Below are 19,560 nucleotides of genomic sequence, written 5' to 3'. Positions count from 1 at the left end.
CACTCCAGTACTCTTGCCTAGAAAATTCCATGGATGGAGGAGCCTTGTGGGCTACAGTCCATGGGGTTGCAAAGAGTCGGACTCGACTGAGCGACTTCACTCACTCACTCCTCAAATACTAATAGAAAGTGAAGAGTATTTCCTTAACATTCTCTGTCCTCTACCCCATCAGCTTGTCTCTCAGCAAGCCCTTAAATTCTTGCTTTAGACACACTGGATGCTTTTTCCTCTCTTCTCTCATCTCGGTGCTTCTACAGGTTCTGTTTACTTCTCTACCATGTTTCCACTTCTGTCTGGTGAATTTCTATTTGGCTTTTGTGACTAAGTTCAGATCCCTGTCTTCTTCAAGTATCCTCTGACAGTCTCCAGACTGGGTTTTTGGCTGCTGCTTCTTTCTTTAAGCATCCTGTGCAAACTTCTATCATTCCAGTTACTGCATTGAAGTGTAATGATCTGTTCCCTTGTTTGTGTTCCCCTCCTAGAACGTAACTGGCATATCATTAGGATTTTGACATGAATGGCATTAATCCTAAAAATTAATTTGGGAGAAAACTGTTACATTTGCAATTTTAGGACATAGTGTTGTTATAGCCCCACACTGGGGATACATTTATTTAAATCTTCTCAGTAATTATTTATGGTTTATTTATCTAGGTTGTATGTACTACTTGTTGGGGTTACGTCTAGGTGTTTTATGAGTTTGTTTTTGTTACTATTGGGAATGGAGTCATTTGCCATTATATCTTTTATCTGCCATCAGTTCAGTTCAGTTGCTCAGTTGTGTCCGACTCTTTGCGACCCCATGAATCACAGCACGCCAGGCCTCCCTGTCCATCACCAACTCCCGGAGTTCACCCAGACTCATGTCCATCGAGTTGGTGATGCCATCTGGCCATCTCATCCTCTGTTGTCCCCTTCTCCTCCTGCCCCCAATCCCTCCCAGCATCACAGTCTTTTCCAACGAGTCAACTCTTCACATGAAGTGGCCAAAGTATTGGAGTTTCAGCTTCAGCATCAGTCCTTCCAAAGAACACCCAGGGCTGATCTCCTTTACAATGGACTGCTTGGATCTCCTTGCAGTCCAAGGGACTCTCAAGAGTCTTCTCCAACACCACAGTTCAAAAGCATCAATTTGTCAGTGCTCAGCCTTCTTCAGAGTCCAACTCTCACATCCATACATGACCACTGGAAAACGTAGCCTTGACTAGATGGACATTGTTGTATATAATTAGTTTGTGGCCATTACTTCAGTAATCTACCTTATTAATTGCAACAGTTTTTCATTTGGTTCTTTTGGATTTTCTAAGTATTTAATCAAGTCACCTGAAAATAACATTGCTCTTATCTTCCTTCAATAGTTATACTTTATATTTCTTTCATATCTTTTGAACTGTTTAGAACTTCCAGGATGACATTAAAAAATAATGATAGCTTGGGGCTTTTTTACCTTGTTACTGATTTTAGTTGGAATGCTTCTTGTTTTGCCATTAAGTATGATGTTGACTATTTTTTTTAAACAATCATTTAATATATGCATTAATTATTGAGATTCTTTCTTTCTATATGAAGCTTCTGCTGCTTCTGTTTACATGCCAATTTGTATCTGACTCTTTGCAACCCCATGGACTGTAGTCTGCCAGGCTGCTCTGTCCATGAGATCTCGCTGGCAAGAATACTAGAGTGGGTTACCATTTCCTCCACCAGGGGATCTTCCTGACCTGGGGATCAAACCTGTGTCTCCTGCTTGGTAGCGGATTCTTTACCACTGAGCCACCTGAGAAGCCCTGATATTTACTATTCTTTGAGATTATTTTCTAGTGTCATTATACATAATACATTGTGTTTGTAAGAGGTCAATATTATTTACTAGACTTACTATTATTAATTGTATTTATTTAAATTCTCCATATTATTATTTCTGGCTTGTCTAATTGAACTAGAAAAAGTGGATATATCTGGGTTAAGATTACATATACAAATTGTGTTATCGTCACTTTCTCCTTAATTTTTTGAGCATTTTTGCTTTATATCATTTGATATTAGGATAATTGCTGCATAAAGGGATTAATTACTACTGTAGACTCATTGCACTATTTTCCAGCTTGTAAACATGAGCAGGTAATCTATTTTTCCCTTGAAGCCTACTTTTCCAGAAATTAATACCACTTCTCCTATTTTTACTTTCATTGTATTTAATGACTCTTTGATTTTCCTTTTATTTTTATTTTCTTTGAACTTCTTACTTTGCATTGGGCTTCCCAGGTGGTGCCGTGGTAAAGGATCCACCTGGCAGTGCAGGAGATGCAAGAGGCATGGGCTCAGTCCCTGGGTTGGAAAGAGCCCTTGGAGGGGGAAATGGAAACCCACTCCAGTACTCTTGCCTGGAGAATTCCATGGACAGAGAAGCCCGGCAGGCTACAGCCTATGGGGTCACAAAGAGTTGAACATGATTGAAGCGACTTAGCACGCACTCGTAGCCGATTAATAATGTGAGTGTTGCTGGTGAATAGCAAAGAGACTCAGTCATACATGTTCCTTTTATATTAACATGGACATTTTCGTCTTAGGTAAGTCTCTCAGAGGCAGTAGATATTTGGATTTAACTTTTTTACTCCAATCTGAGAATCTTTGTTTTCTAACAGTTGGATTTAGCCACATATATTTACTGTTGTATAGATGGCTTTGTTAACTTCTGTCATTCTTCTCTACATAATTTCCTCTCTTTTTGAGTTTTTGCTATTTCTTTTGCTTTGGAGGCTTGAAGATATGGAATGTTGTGTCTACTTTTTGTTTCCTTAGTCATTGGAAAGACGTCTATTCTCTTTTCAACCTAACTTTTAATTTCCAAAAGCCCAAATTTGGTTTATATTTTTCTAATTATGAGTCCATAATTTGAATTCTAAACAGAATTTAGAATTTCTTCTATGTGATATTAGGCATTTAGTGAATTCTTATTCCTCTCCCACCTGATTTTATAATTTTTTTTCCCATCCTGAATAACAGGTGAGCCAGGTGGGGCTTTCTTATTGATCTTTTCTTGGAATGTAGTAAACTTGCCTCAGTCTATAAATGTCTCTAGTTCAGAAGGCTATTTTTCTTCTTTTTTTCTGTTGTATCTTTGATTACTGCTTCCTGTCCAATTGCTTTCTTTTCTTTGATAATAGCTTTGTAATCTTTGACTTGGGTCTTCAGTCTCTGGGATAGGTGTCATTCTCGGTCATGAATTTTACATTTTGTGTGATTTGTGTATGTCTGGGAAAGTTATTCAGAGTTTGACTTTGAAATTACAGGATCAATTTCACAGTATTAATTTTGCCTTGCAGCAGACTTAACACTGCTAATTTTCTTAAATTACTACATGATTTTGTCAATCTCTTTTAAAAATTTATCCTCCAATTCTTTTCATCACATATTTTCTTTATGACTTTCCACTGTATTCTTAAGAGAGCAGATATTCCATTTTTTTCTGTTTCTATCCTTTATAGTTTTCAGATTTTTTCTTATGAGACTCCCTTTGCTCTTGCCCAACAGTATGTAATGCTTTCTATTTTGTATGTTTTTCTTTTTAAAAAATTTTTATCTGTCTTCAAATAGGAAGAGGCCTAGCTGGATCTGTTTTTTTCTTACATAAACGGTACACGTATTGCTCAAGGCACACCACTTGCTCTCCAATTGGATTCTGCTGAAATCCTCTTCCCAGGTCTGTAATTGTATATCAGATTGATGTCTTGGCCTTACTTCCAGTGTATTAGCTTCCTTCTGCTATTTTGCTGATCTGTGACAAGAATTTCTTCTTGTCCCAATGACTGACTCCCTAATATTCAGAGCAGATGAAAGATGTAGAACTACAATTCCCAGCATGCAAGGACACTGCAGCTTTCTCCATTCTTTTTCCTGTCTTTTGGGTTTTACTAATGGGACCACACTTCTAAGGATGCACTGTATCAGTGCCAGCTTCCCTGCTACCCCTACTCAATTATTTTGCAGTAGTTACAGTATCTCAATCAGTATAGACATACTAATGGCAAAAAAGGAACAGCTATCTCCATGAGTTGTATAATTCATGTTTCTGAATGAGTAGAAAGAAGTGTGGAAAGTGACAAAATCTATCTATTGTCATGTGCTTGTGGGACTTTTATTTTTGATACAAGCAGTCAGGAGTCACTAATTATATGTTTCTATTCAACATCATAGATGTGTGGTTAGTGGAACTTCCTACCAGAAATACCAGTGGGAAATTTCTTAGTACCAGTTGTCAGTATTTTTTAAGAAGTTTTGTCTTCTTTCTTATCTTAGGTATTGAACATTGGCAAGGATTGCATTAGGGACACCTAGATAGAAGACTTTTAAAACCAGAGATTTCTAGTTCTTTCCAATGACTCACCACCAAGAGGATACTTAAAGGGGCTTGATTATTAGATTTTCCAGAAGGTCTTTAGTGCTGCAACCTTGAACCCTGGATCTCAGTGCCAGCTTTGTGGTTATTATTCCCCACATAGAAAAATATTAAATAAGATTAATAGTTAATGCAAAGTATAAATAGCAAACACTAGTGTAACAGCACATTAAATTAGATAGTATATCCAGGTGGTTAAGAACATGAGTTTTGGACTAGCATTCAAATCCCAGGTCACCTCCTGACTTTTGGAATTAAATTTAGGTAAATCCAATACTTTGGCCACCTGATGTGAAGAACTGACTCATTTGAAAAGACCTTGATGTTGGGAAAGATTGAAGGCAGAGAAGGGGATAACAGAGGATGAGATGGTTGGATGGCAACACTGACTCAATGGACATGACTTTGAGTAAACTCTGGGAGTTGCTGATGGACAGGGAGGCTTGGCATGCTGCAGTCCATGGGGTTGCAAAGAGTCGGACACGACTGAGTGACTGAACTGAACTGAAGTTACTTAACATTTCAGTTTATAATCTGTAAAATGGGAATATTACATAGGGCTAGGCAAGTAAAGTGGTTGGTAGAGGGCCTGGCACAGGAATGTATTCAATAACATGTTATCTATTATTATATTTTTAAATTAACACTGACTATACTCTTATAATTTCCAAATACATTTTTTCTTGAATAAATATACAGTTACTGTTTTTTTTCTCACTGCACCCTATTGTAATAGATAAAACTCGTGAGTTAGTCATACACAGGCCATGGTTCTCTCTCCCAAGGGAATAAGAGGTCCCTTCAGTGACCTCTTATTCCACATATTCCACAGAAATTGTTGCATAAAGGTTGTTACACTGAATTGAACATGTGACAGTTTCAAGTGTAGAAAGCATGCTTGTAACTCAGCATGAAGTTAAGTGACATCATTTAAGATATCTCACTAAATATCTTGGGAAATGGAATTACATCTTGAGAAGGGGAGCACATTTGTTTGCATGAAATTTTATCACAAAATGTGTGATGTCCACAGCATGGGATGAGGCTATTGTTAGCAGGATGTTCTTTCATATTTCAAACATCCTATTTCCGAGGTGTCTAAGCCGCATGGTCCTTGTGTTGCCCAAACTGAGTTGCTAGGGCAGATTAATCCAACACGTTAGGGGAGCAATTTCTTTGCCTCTAAATCCAAAGGTACCATCTTGGAAGAACAAGTCTGTTAGATACTGTTTGACTGCCTTGCTATTAGTATCTTCCCACAACCTTGAGTATCGATCTCTTAAAAAGTGATAGCCAACATGATAATGATGATAGTAGTAACAACAAAAATAATTACAACCTTAATGATGGTTGAATGTGTGTATTACGTGTATAACCTGTGTCCAGGCATGGTTCTTGATGATTTAGACGATTTATGAAATTTAATCCTTATAGCAATCCATGACACAGGTATTGGCATTTGTCCTGCTTTTCAGATGAACAGACTAGGCAATTTGCCTGTGGTCACACTGATGGAAAGTTGTGTAAGAGGGATTTGATACAGGCATTCTCTACAAAGTATGTTCCTAAACTATATGGTCTCTATACTTAATGTACATTTAGTTATCAACTACTTGAAGTCACTGTTGAGGGAGTGTTGAACCTCACTCTTAGAAGATTTATAAAAAGAAATGAAAATTTTGGCTGAATGTGTTTATTTAGAACCTGTGTTTCTTAGATTTGTCAATAGCGGTGTCTTACATATCTTTTGCACTTCATAATCTTTAGAGAGACTTTTCCACCTGCTGATTTATTTTATTCCTCAAAGAGCCCTGTGAACCATGTAAGAATGACATTATTATTCCAAAGATGATGAAGCTAATAACCAGAGAGGTTAAGAGGCTTTCTAAAGTCCATATAGACTATTAGAGGAAGATTGGGAATTATCTATAATAATGATAATAATAATAAACCATTTGCTAAATATTTGCCATATGCCAAGCACCATACTAATCACATCAGTGGTATTATCTCATTTAACTCTCAACAATCAAAGACGGGCTTCCTAGATGGTGCTAGTGGCAAAGAATCCACCTACCAATGCAGGAGACTTAAGATCCCTGGGTTGGGAAGATCCCTGGGAGGAAGGCACAGCAACCCACTCCAGTGTTCTTGCCTGGAGAATCCCGTGGACAGAGGAGCCCGGTGGGCTACAGTCCACAGGTTTGCACAGAATCTGACAGGACTGAAGTGACTTAGCACAGACGCACACAATCAAAGATGTGAAATCACGTGGCCAAGTTTCATTCTTTTTTTTTATTTATTTTTTATTTTTTAAATTTTATTTTTAAACTTTACATAATTGTATTAGTTTTGCCAAACATCAAAATGAATCAATCACAGGTATACATGTGCTCATGACAAAGCCAGGAATCAAGCCCAAGTTGAGGCTCTCAACTCTAAGTCTCCATTTCTTTAATGAATTTTCTTTAAAGGACATATTAGTTGCTCAGTCGTGTTCGACTCTTGCGACCTCATAGGCTGTAGCCTGCCAGGCTCTTCTGTCCATGGAATTCTCCAAGAATATTGGAGTGGGTTGTCACATTCCCTTCTCCAAAGGATTTTCCCAATCCAGGAATCTCCTGCATTGCTAGCAGATTCTTTACCATCTGAGCCATCAGGGAGGCCACAGGACATTATAACTACTTTTAAACACCTCTGGTGGTAGTTTAATCACTAAGTCATGTCCGACTCTTGCGACCCCATGCACTTTAGCCCACCAGGCTCCTCTGTCCATGGGGATTCTCCAGGCAAGAATACTGAAGCAGGTTGCCATTTCCTTCTCCAGGGTTAAACACCTATCTGTATGTGTAAAATATTGATTATGATAATAATTAAGACTCTCTCAGTGCTTCCTATCTTAGGCACTGCACCATCCATTTGCTCATTAAATGAAGTTCTGACTTACCACCCACTCTGTGCCTGGTGCTGTTCTGAATGCAAGAATACATACATGAACAAAGCATTATTCTTCATGGAGCTTATAGTCTTTGGGGAAAAACAGAAAGTAATAAAATAATCACCTACATATATGGCTATATATGTAGTGCCAGCAGTGCTAAGTGCCCAGCTGGAAAGTCTAGGGTGCTCTGAGAATCCATCAGGAGAGTACTCTGATACCATCTAGAGACGGGGAAGTCTTCCTGAAAAAGCCATGTTTGTATTGAGAACAGTAGGTGTGGAAATGTTAACTACAAGAGAATACATTCTAGAGAAAAGAGAAGGCTGTTTATAGGATGTGACATTTTGGGCATTTCAAAGAGCTAAAAGTGAGTTAACTAACTAGCTGGAATATGTTCAGAGAGAAGAAGAATGGCCCCAGACAAGCTTAGAGAGGCAACCCTATGCAGGCCTTTTTAAGGACTTTATCTAAAAGAAAGTGTAATCCATTGAAATCACAGATTACTGGTGTTTGAAAAGATCCTTTCCCTTAAGTGTTAAGAATAAATTGCAGGAGGCAAACATGCATGCAATGGGACCAGTTAGGAGGCTACTGCGGCAATACTGGCCAGACATGATGGTAGCTTAGACTGCAGGGGGTGGTGGAGATGAATTTGGGAACTATTTAGGAGGTGAATTCAATGAGATTAATTTTAAGTTAGGTAAATGGAATAAACAAGAGGAAGGTGTTAGAATGCCTCCCAGGTTTCTGGCTTGTGTATATGCCTTGTTTCATTTAAACCTCACATCAGCACTATGATGATGATTATATTTTCAAGTTTCAAGAACCCGATTCGAAATTTTTCTGTCACTGTCCATAGTCATACCGTCCATCCAAAGCAAGGCCAAGATTCACTCAGGTCCACCTGAATCTGAAATCTGTGTTCCTGATTGCTATGCTACATTTAGGAAAGGAAATCTTAAATATAGAAGTTAAATATGGAAGTTAATGAATAAATGGACATCACTCAACTTTGAAAATATGCACATCCTCAGAGTCCAAGGTCCTATGATGCCCATGCATGTTTGCAGCTGGTGCTACTTCTGTTGCATGAGATCAAGGGAACAGGATTAATATTGTTAGGGAGTATGATTTTGTTAAATATCATTTTTATAAATAAAAATATATGCTCATTATAGAAAAATAAAAAGAAATACAGACAAGCAGAAAGAAAAACAATGAAAATCTCCTGTAATCCTCAGAGGGGGTGGAAAACACTTGTTTGCTTTTAATTACACAATACCATATACTATGATTAACCACCATGGGTATTTAGTGGAAAGATCACTAGAGACCCCAGATCTTGACCCACTCTTTTGTGATTTTGACTTCAGGGGAAGCTTTAGAGTCTGGGACTTCCCCTTGTCCTTTGTAAAACGGAGTGAAACTCTGTCCCCATTTACTGATCACAGTCTTTTTCTTTTGAGACGGAGTCACAGTGTGGCAGTGTTGGGTATCTTGGTGTTAGTACCGTACAGGAGTGAAAGACACAGCTTGAGAATTTCTCCAACTACTTAGCTGGCTCTTCACCTCTGCTTGGTTTCCTCATTGGTGGAGGGCAGATAATGATATCGGTGTCACAGAAAGGTTTTTGAAACATACATATTGGAGTACAGTCACTTTACAATGCTGTGTTTGTTTTCACTGGACAGCAAAGTGTATCAGCTATATGTATACATATATCCCCACTTTTTTGGATTTGTTTCCCATTTAGGTCACCACAGAGCAATGAGCAGAGTGTGCTCTCCTGTAGATTCTCACTGCTTTGCTTTGTGCTCAGTCTCTCCATCGTGTCTGACTCTTTGTGGCACCATGGACTGTAGCCCTCCAGGCTCCTCAGTCCATTTAATTTTCCAGACAAGAATCCTGGGGTGGCTTTTACCATTTCCTACTCCAGGGGATCTTCCCAACCCAGGGCTGGAACCTGAGTCTCTTGCGTCTCCTGCAGTGGCAGGTGGGTTCTTTACCACTAATGCAACCTGGGAATTTCTCACTAGTTACCTATTTTATACACAGTGGTGTGTATATGTCAATCCCAGTCTCCCAGTTCATCCCTTTCCCCCTTGGTTTCCATACATTTGTTCTCCACGCCTGTGTCTCTATTTCCAGGTTTTGAGGATTAGCTCACACGTGTGCAGTGTGCTTGCTGGGTCCAGTCCCCATGCAGAACAAGCAGTGAACACACAGCAGTGAAAAATCTCCACAAAAACACAGCCAGGCAACATTGCTGAATGACCTCCGGCATTCAGGGAGGTGGAAGCAGAGTCAGGGAAGGCCCCCTAGTTCTGACTGCTCTCACTTCTCCAACTGCTGACTGAGCAGCACAGAACCACTTTCTTGCAGGTACTTGCCACAGGCTTTTTATCTCTGTGACTGGAGATAAAAAGAACAGAGACCTAGACTTCATCTCATGGAGCAAGTAACATAGTGGAGCAGGATAGTAAACAGAATAACACCAACACAATTTCATCAGAGTCTTGATACTGTGAGCAATAGGCTGTGGGGCCAGGAGGCAGTGGGGAAGTGACTCATTTTGCCTCTGGGGAACCTGGGAAGGCTTCATTCATCCTGGACCTTCAGGAGGGTAGAATTTGCTGGGTGGAGAGAAAGGCATGAGTACCCCGCTGTGTGCCACTGAAGTATCCTTTGCTAGAATGCTCCACAAAAGGCTAGGGGGTGCTAAGGCCACTTTGAGAAACCTGGGGCTAGAGTAAAGGGAACTGGGGTGGGAAGATGAGGCTCAGCAAGCGTGTCTGGTGCTACCCCGAGCTCCCATCACTGCATGCTTTCCACATCCTCCCATATCTCCTTGCTCCCCTTTCTGCCAACTGCTTTTACTGCTTGAGGGCCCCACCCCCTATTTTGGATACTTACCAAAAGGCAGAAGGATCCTCTGCCTCCCTTCTCCCACCCACAAAAGCCTGCCAGGGGAAAAGCATCAGATGTGAAGGGTTGAACCTGCAGTGTAGTTTATGCAGTTTACGTTGCTATGATCTTTCCCCCAGGGGTATTAGCCTTTCAGTTCCTCGCTTTTTGTGGAGTGAAACACTTTGATGCTGGAATCCCACTCTATCTCCTGATCCACGGTCTGCACTCAATCGTTTTAGGCCCCCAGGGTAGCGGATGAGTTTTGTGTGGTGAATGTGGTGGAGTTTTCACTGTTGTTTAGTGGTAAGTAGGTATCACTCTCCAGTTTCTCATAGAGCCCACTGTTCCTACCAGTTCATCACATCCTCATTGTGGCTGACCTGCTCTGAAGATATTTGTGTATGTGGCCCCCTGCAAGAAGGTTTCTCATTTCTGGAGTTTTCAATTGGGAAATTACATCAACACCTCCTATAGTAATTCCCCTTCTGTTCTTTTCTTCCTTAGGCAGTTCTACAGATAATACTCTATCAACTTGTACTCAGTGTTGGGTAATGGTTACAAGTGTTCTAGGATTCCTCCTCATCACCAGGAGGGAGACCAGACTTTAGCACCTGTTACTAAGGCTTCATTCAGCTGTTACTAAGTCGTTTCTCACATACACAGAAAAATGAGAATCGAGGTTGATGTTTTTCTTAAAACACAATAAAACAATTTGTGATGATTTTAATTGATTCTTAAATGAATGGGTGAAATCAATTATTTAGCCCACAATGTTTCGTTTTTCAACATGTGAAGGGAGCTTATCAAACCCAGCTGCTAAGGCGTTTCATCAGCAGGACTAGAGTCGTGCATCTCTGGGCAGGGGGAGAGGGTGGCTGAGGACGATTTAGGGGTTAGGGAGGCAGATGGGACCATCCTGGGAAGAGCATTCTCAGACGATATATGGGTATAGACTTTGTTAACACCTAGGTCATGTGGGGAGATGGTGCATGCGATGTGGTGCCTACTGAGGTGAGAAGGGTCAGCTGCATTAATTGAATGTCTGATTCAGTTCACAGGCATGAAGGCCCTGCTACGAGCACTGCCCACCCGCACCACCCCCGCCCCAGCCTGCAGCATTGTGACCTGGTGGAGGACTGCTTTGCCCAGCATATATCCCCACCTCTGACCCAGTCATTATTCCCAATTATCATCCATTTCAAACAGCCAGTGATAGCATGTGTGCATCAAGGATCACAAAAGAAATTTGGATTACGAAGAATAGAAAAATCTGTCCAACATGTGGCACCACTAAAGAGTTCTGGCTGAGACATATTTCTTATGGTCAGCAGTTGTCTGGAAAATAGATGTTTACTTATAGGGAGTATATTAAGATCTTTTCCATTAGGCAGTATATATCCTGCATTGTATTTTCCCTTACAGAAAAGTATGGTGGAATAAACCTTTAATTGGCGATTCACGGGGCAAGGAAAAATATTAAAAAGCAATACTGTTCTATTTTGCTATTTCAGCATATTAGAGAGAAAGAGAAGCTCCAGGAACCTGTCTTTGGAAGGATGGTCTTTTTAAAATGGTATGCTCCGTTTAAAACTACAAGTGAAATATTTGCTAAATATAAATTATATTTCTTAGAGAAAAAAATGTCCCTAATATTCAGCAAGAACTTAAACACTCTGGGTTTTTCCCTGAGCCATCTATCTTCTGATGAAAAGGTGTATTTTAATAAGACTGGGTATATTCTTTGCATCAGACTCTCTCATGTCTCTTATGAGTTTGTTAGTTGGTGACAAGTTTATGTCGCATAGAAACTTTTTTTTGTACGACTCTTCCAGAACAGAGACTGGGCATCACAAGACCAGTGTCCTGTCTTGCTTTTTAACACGTTGTAATTTCTGTGTCTCTATTTTCTTAGCAGACTTGTGCCCCCACAATACCATTATACAAATGGATGCATGATCCCAATGCTATAAAGCTCTGAAACATCTTCTAGTGCTAAAAGAATCAACCTTTTCATGACAAGTTTGATCCAAGTTGAAGCCAGTGGGCATGTGGTCTGAGCAGCTCATCCTGGGTGTGTGGCCATCCTTGGGCAGTGTGCCACTTGGCCTAAGTCTTGGCTCCTTTCTATGTAAAATGAGGCAATAGTACCTCATATTTATGATGAGGATTAAATGAAAAAAATATATACCTGAAGCATCTAGGAGAGAGTCTAGTAGACAGTTTGTATTCAATAAATGCTAGCTGTGGGGATGAAATTTTCAATTAGGTAAGAGGGGTTGGCATCTGAGAACCTTTAAAGCTTAAATGATGGCATCTGACAGAAGCAGCAGCTGACTTCCTAGCCCCCTCTGTCCCAGGCTCTCAGTCAGGGCTCAGTACATATTTGGCGAATGAATGAACGACCACCAGAACAAGCTCCCGAGTTTGAACCCCCAGACCTACCAGTGCAACTGACCAATTCATTTTGCCAGATCACACATTCCACATTTTTTTTCCGTCTATTTTTCTCAGTAGAATGCACCATTTCAATTAGAAGCAGGGAAAAACTGTTAAATATTATTCTGGAGCTCTCTTAAGCCACACCCACAACTATTTATTGAGGACGAGACTGGTGAGCAGAGTGGAGTCAGGAAAAAGAATTCTTAGCATGGTTTCTAGAACATAGCTCTGCAAATATATAAGACATGGTAACAATCAAGGGCGGTGGTTTATTTTTTATTTATTTTCAAATTTTAATGACCTAATGGCATGAGATGAATCCTAACCTACTTGCACTGGTTTGTTATTTACTTCCCTGCCAAACACTCGTTTCACAGTATAAGATCACCTGAAACGTTCAGACCTGCTATCCCAGTAAGAGAGAGTCCTTTCTCAGCTGGTGCCAAGGGGATCTCAAGAGGGCTTGGGAAGCCTCTTAGATGAACTCTCTCACCTTCCCTACTCACTCATCATACGGGTGTTGGGATTTTGGAGCAGAACTATGGAGAGATGAAGTGCATAAGGGACCACCAACTACTTTTCACTTCTCAAATAGTGCATCTCGCTTTCTCCTTTGTAGTATCTCCTTATTTTCTTGGATTCACAGAACTGTTTTAATAAGAAAGTTTTGAGAATATCCCGGGATTATAGTCTTTGAATGAACTTTCATACCACTAGTATAAGCCCCTTTGGTTTAAAACTGTTCCTCTTAAAAGCGTCTACTTATAACTACCAGCTGCTGACTCTTTTCTCTCATGCTCGTGAATGCACACACAGACACAGAGAGCGTGCACATGTACATATACACACATATGCGCATACACACTCCCTCGGAGACACTGTGTACATGTAAACATCCAGAAGGAACAATGCATTGTAAAAATTGTCCTGTTGAGTTTGTAATCCAGTGTGAATTACTGAGTGCTGATAAGTAAAGGAAGTTCAACCAGACAGTTTAATCCTCCAATTTCCTGTCTTCTAATCAGCCCCTGATTCTTTTGGTTTTAAATTAGAAACATTCCTGACAATATTCGGGACAGGTGAAGGAAAATCAACTAGAAAATAAGTAAGGACAAAGCACTTATTTTACTGTTTAAAGTTCACAGGAGAAATATGAGTGTAATAACAGGAAATCAAGATTTTAAAAAAGATAGTAGAAGTACATAGGCTAACTTAAGTAACCAATCACATTTCTGGATGAAGTATGTTTGGATCATAATTTGATTTAAAGAAAAAAATAGGAACCTAGCTTAATGTATCTGTTTCTAAGTATAGTAAATGGTACTTTGAAAAATGTTGTGTAAGGCTAACCAAAAAGAAAATGATAAGGATAATTTCTTAGTGTATGTGGGAGAAAAATATCTACTTCATTCAATTGATTATTGTTAATACTGTGAGAAAATAGTTTTGCGGTGTACAGAGACCTTTGAAATTAATGCATTTTCTTAGATTAATAGAGTTGCACATCTTTATAATGATTGATAAAAATAAGGCAACTGTATATTTAAAAACAAGTTCACATGGAGTGTGTAAATGCTTGAAATAAATGTGTGTAGATCTGTTTATCATGAACACTTTCTTTTGATAAAATACTGGATGCTGAGCAGATAAGATTTATTATTTTTGGAATTCTCTGATTGTAATTCTTTTCATTTTATGGGTATTGTAGTGAATTCCAAGTTATTTTACCCGTCATCATGAACGAGCTAAAGCAGATGCACAGAAAAATTTTCATTAAGCAATGTCTTCTTAGGAATATGGAAGCCAATATCTAACAAAAGTTGTTTCATTAAGAAATAACAGTTCAAAAATTGAAACAATAAATACAACATAAGATGTGAAGCTAAGGAAATAACAACAAAAGGTTTGTATGAAATATGAGTTTTTGTGTCTGCAGCGGTTAGGACTGCCAATCATTTGAAAAGTAGGCTGGAGTTGAGAGTTTTTTTAAATTGTTGAGCACAGAAAGACAGTATTTCATAGAAGTACCTTGCTAATTTATCTATTCCTATCTGTCTATATATGCATAAATGTATATTTTTAAAGGCATTTACATTATAAGGCATAGCATATCATTCCTGCTCAAGCATTTTCATGGCACACAAAATCTGAGATGTAAAAATTTAGATAGTTCTTGACTGAAAAATTGTATGGCAATTTCTAAAGAGAATACTTCCAAAATAAGTGCTTAGGAACCTAGGATGGGGTGAGGGAGATGCAGCATGATTTAACAGCCTTCATTTAATAGTCACTGTGAGTTTTTAAATTTGATCATAGAAGCAAGACAAATTTGTAGTTCACATAATAATAATCCTATAGTATATTGTTATCAGCTAATCATTAGGAAGAGGAGAAGGTTTATTCTGGCTTTACTTTAATGCCAAGTAGGTAGAATGAAGGTAACTCCACTGGTTAGAATTATATTTTGAAGCATATACAGACATTCAGGGCATTTCATATCATTTGGAGTGAAGGAAAATTTCACAAGGGTTTTCCGGAGTTTTATACCGGAAGGTTTCAAGTAGAGATGTCACAACATAGCTAGATTAAGTTGATACGTAATATCTATGTCTTGATTTGCATGATTAAAGCATTAGAGAAGTGACTCAGATATCAAAAGATTTCTCATAAGTGGCAGCGCCAAAGGTAATTACTGTTAAAATGTACATGCTTGAACCCTGGTCGCTTGTTAACTTCTAAGTTGTTTACAACTTCTTGGGTTGGAATAAAAGTTTTCATTTGACTTTTGCATATCGAGACCCGTTTCTTATTTCATTTTGATAACGAAAGTGTATTTAGCATTTCTTATACCCTATGTCCTTCAAGACATTAGCTTCAGCAAAAAAAAAAAAGTGATAGAAGACAGAAAAGGCATTTCTCAGTATTTCTCATTTTAAAACACTTGTTTCTCAGACAAAAGTAGCTTTATAAAGACAAAGCTAAAATTTGTACTTCAAAAAGCCCCTGATTAATTTAGTCAACTGCTCTCCAATTAGTTATCAAAAAGTGAAGTTAAAACCTCACTGTAAGCCAGGGTACATTAGGAGAGGGGGTGGGGATGGAGAGGGAGAGAGAGGAAAGATGAGAGAGGTTGTTACTCTCAGTCTTTGATTAACTGGTTTCTTTCATTCTAGTAGGGTCTTTATTATTTAGGAAAATAAAAATGATCCGAGGCTCTCTCTCCATTCTCACCCCCAAAATTTGGAATAGGTAATGGATGTCTACAACCTGGTCCAACATATGCCCCCAAACTAAAACAAACAAACTCATTTGCCATACAAATTGTTTACGATTCATTAAAAAGCAAAATTGCATATCCCGGTGCTGGCAGCTGAGGCCGAGCCTCCACGGGCGGAGGGGGCATTCACTGAGTTGCCTTTGTATGCTGGGAGGACCAAGCCGGAGGTTCCCACTATGCAGCCTGGAGTCTGTGCAGCCAGATGACGCATGAGGTAATTTTAAAGCTTTATTTGCCTTTAGTGCGAAACTCAGATCTTGTACTGTTCTTTGGTTAAAGAAGCATATCAGCTAGGGGCATGTCTAAAAATTTCTTTTTTTTTTTTTTTTTGAGTTGGGAAAAATTGTTTGGGGTGACGAAGGGGTGTGGAGGGAGAGGAAGTGAATGCTATTCAAGGAAAGATAAGAGCTAAGAGAAAATGCAAAATTTGTTTTAATTTTAATTAATCCTCTCCCTCCCGACACCAAAGTCCTCAATTTCCCATCAGTAATGGGAAGTTTACATTAGAATTATTTGGAATAGGCAGATCTAAAACCCTGTGGTCTGTGGTCACCTTTAAGGGAAATAAAAATCGATTTATTCTCTATGGTAGCTTCTACAAGTTCTTTAAAGAGCACTCTGATTTCTCACTCCTTTTCAAAGCAAAGATCTACAAGGACTGAAGTGGAGAAACTTCCTGTAGTATACAGCCTAAACAGCAGCATGTGAGCTTACAGCATTGTTTATTTTTAGTCGACTGCATTGCTAAATGTTTCCACCACTTTTATATTTTATATTCCCGGCGGTAAAACATCTGTAAAATAATTTTAAATGAAAAGCAACCTCCAAGTAAACTTTACATAAAAGAAATGACAGTTTTCCGACTTACAAAAAGAGGAGCATTTGGTGATCTTTGCAAGAAAGAAAAAAAAGATGACACAATTTGCCATAAAAAGTAACAGTCTATAAAATCTATGAACTCTTGAAATACAAGGAAGTAGAATGTCACCCAGAATATGACATCAGCGTGCAGTTTTTTTTTTTAACTTACAACTTAGCTTAGAAAATAATAGCTAAACCAATCAGTATGTTCATTTCTAGTGTTTAACAAGCTGTATAAGGCGAAAGCAATAGACAACATCACTGCATACAAGCAAACCTTGTTCTTGCTGGCAGAAACTCTTATGGGAAAACAAGTGCCCTGAATAAAAGTTCAGGATGGAAGTGAATAGCCTACTGCTAGTCTAATTAACCAAAAGCCGCGAGTAACACTGTCCTGAAATCACTGGTAAAGTTTCTAAGGTCTAGTTAAGAAATTGCAAGTTCAAACACATACCCACAACCACCTTAACTCAAGAGTCCTTAGAATGCACATCCTGCTGCACCCCAAGAAGCAGCCGAATAGAATCCTGCAGAAGCTCACTTTTAATAGTCTCTCAGTCCTCAGAATTCCTAAAACATCCCAAAATGATACCACCCCTGGTCCAGGAAGAGGAAAGGAGGACTCTTCCCGGAGAGCATACAATGAAACCAACTTGTCCCGTCTTGTAATTCCATTCGCCAGCCTCCTCCAACACCACTCTCTTCCTCTCTCTCTCCCTCTCATTTTTTTTCTTAAACTGATATCTATGTGAAATGAGCTGAAGTTCACGGTCCAGTTAGGAACGGATAATACATTCATTGTCCTGGCAGCAAACTTTTTTTTCACTCCCTGGAAGAATTCACGCTTGCCGCAAGAATAATAATTACGGAAAACTAGAAATGCGCTGCTAACGAATTAATCCTTAACGGACACCACCCTAACGAGGGCGGTAATGATTTGAGGACTTTCTTCCGCACCGAAGTTGCATCTCCCGTGACAATAAGCTATTGTGCATCCTCCCAACTTGTTCTACCTCTTATAGATCCAGGATGTCAAAGGTTGTCTGGCCTGCTTGACCGTGACATGTGAGTTAACTCATTCTGTGGCTGCAGGGTGGAACTTTTACTAAAACTTTATTTGGACCCAGGATTTTGAAAAGATAGGGTGTGCGAGTCTTTCCCACTCAGCGCTAGAGTCTCTGAGAGACTGAAGACCTGCTTTGACATAAACAAATGGGGGAAAGTTAAATGAGGGCTGTGGGTCCCAGATGGAAAACAGGGAGTGGGGACCCAGAGGTCTCCCACAGGTAACTTCAGGCCATCCAATTAATGGGGCAAACAGCCGAACTCACCCAGGGTTAGCTTCTCCCAGCACCCAACATGCGTCCTCAAAAAATACCACAGTCATGGAAAAACCACACACCCCAGAGTCCCTGAAAACAAAAGTAAAGAGGATGTAAAGCTAGACAGAGGGACTAAAACCTGAGGGCCAGGATAAATGTCTTTCTCTCTTTTTTTTTAAACCCCAAGGTCGACTTGGCTAAAATATCCACCTCTACCTTAAAACTTCTGATATTCTCTTATAAAAAATAAAAACAAATAAACAAGCAAAAAAACTGAAACACAACAACTCCCATTCACTGTCCTGTGGAAAAGCAGGACAAGCCTTCCTGGGAACTCAAGTCTCAGAGTGGCAGAGAGAGGATGGCAGGAGGGAGCAGTGTGAGGCTGCCTCACTGAAGAGTGTGAAAAAAATCAAATGTGAATTTGATGAATGTGAGGTCTGGGACATTTTGTCAAAGAGGGAGGGAAAATAGAAAAGGGAAAAAAAAAAAAAAAGCAGCCCCGGCTGCCAACTCACCATCCACCAAGTTCTGGCCGAGATGTCGTAGCAGAGCTGCCATTTGATGGAGCCGTCGGAAGCTTTCCCTGCCATTACGCTGTCAGCAAGCTTCATCTGATGCTAACTCACGGGAGATAAGACACCTAATTGAGAAAACATTTGCAGTGGCATGTGGGGCAACATGTAGTCCGGTCCATACCATATGGAATCATGGGTAAAAAAAAAAATCTCCTTGACAATGAACCAATCTCTCACAGACCCAGTGGCAAGGTGAAGTGGAGATGAAAACTCTTCTGCTCCTAGCACTGTCTTCTCTCTCCTTTTTAAAAAACAAGAACCCACTGCTACACATCAAAGCGAGGCAGTTAAAATTAGGGCTTCATCACTCAGATGATTTTGGTCTGCAAGGTTTTTCCTTTCCTTCCAACAACCAATCCCCCCTCTTTTTTTTTTTTTTTTTTAAGGAGAATAAAGAGATTTAATAGGACAAAGGCAGGTAGTGGACTGCGGAGGGATTGCCACAGGCTATTAGCCTAAAATTTCTGCTTGACAGATGGAACTGCTTAGAGACTATCATGCGATGTTTTGGGCTTTTTTTTTTTTCTTTCTACACCCCCCTCTTCTTCGACTTTAAGTCTGATTCAGTATCTGTTTTTCACAGCCACTTTTCTCAAGAACGTGAGCTGTGCATTTAAAAAAGTGTTTAGTTCAGTTTTCTTGTCTTACACATCTTGTTGGAAGCAAAGCAAAAAGTCTAAAACTAAATCTGTGGACAGCTGAACAGGTTTTCCAAGGAATAAAAAAAAAGTCTGGGAAAAAATATTTTTCCTTACTTACCTTATTTTTTAAAAATGATTCATCAGTTGATTTGGTTGTGAAGGAACAGAAACAGGAGAGGACAACATTCAGGTCCCTTG

At 39.4% G+C, this 19,560-nt stretch overlaps 1 long non-coding RNA gene across 2 annotated transcripts in view; it reads left to right on the top strand.

The window, feature by feature from the left end:
- Positions 1 to 15,850: 15,850 nt before the first annotated feature.
- LOC147375477 (uncharacterized) overlaps positions 15,851 to 19,560 on the top strand; it is a 166,345-nt gene continuing 162,635 nt past the window's right edge. The window contains exon 1 of one of the 2 annotated variants that reach the window (XR_015160156.1): positions 15,851 to 16,174. This is a non-coding gene — a long non-coding RNA (uncharacterized LOC147375477). The remainder of the gene's footprint in view (positions 16,175 to 19,560) is intronic. The other variant, XR_015160154.1, reaches the window with a different exon arrangement.

The sequence above is a fragment of the Bos grunniens genome, chromosome 3 (assembly GCF_055505025.1).
Source record: "Bos grunniens cultivar Pamir isolate PY7600 chromosome 3, Bosgru_T2T1.0, whole genome shotgun sequence".
Taxonomy (NCBI): Eukaryota; Metazoa; Chordata; class Mammalia; order Artiodactyla; family Bovidae; genus Bos; species Bos grunniens.
Note: the sequence above shows the minus strand (reverse complement) of the source record. Positions and strands in the feature narration are given on the sequence as shown.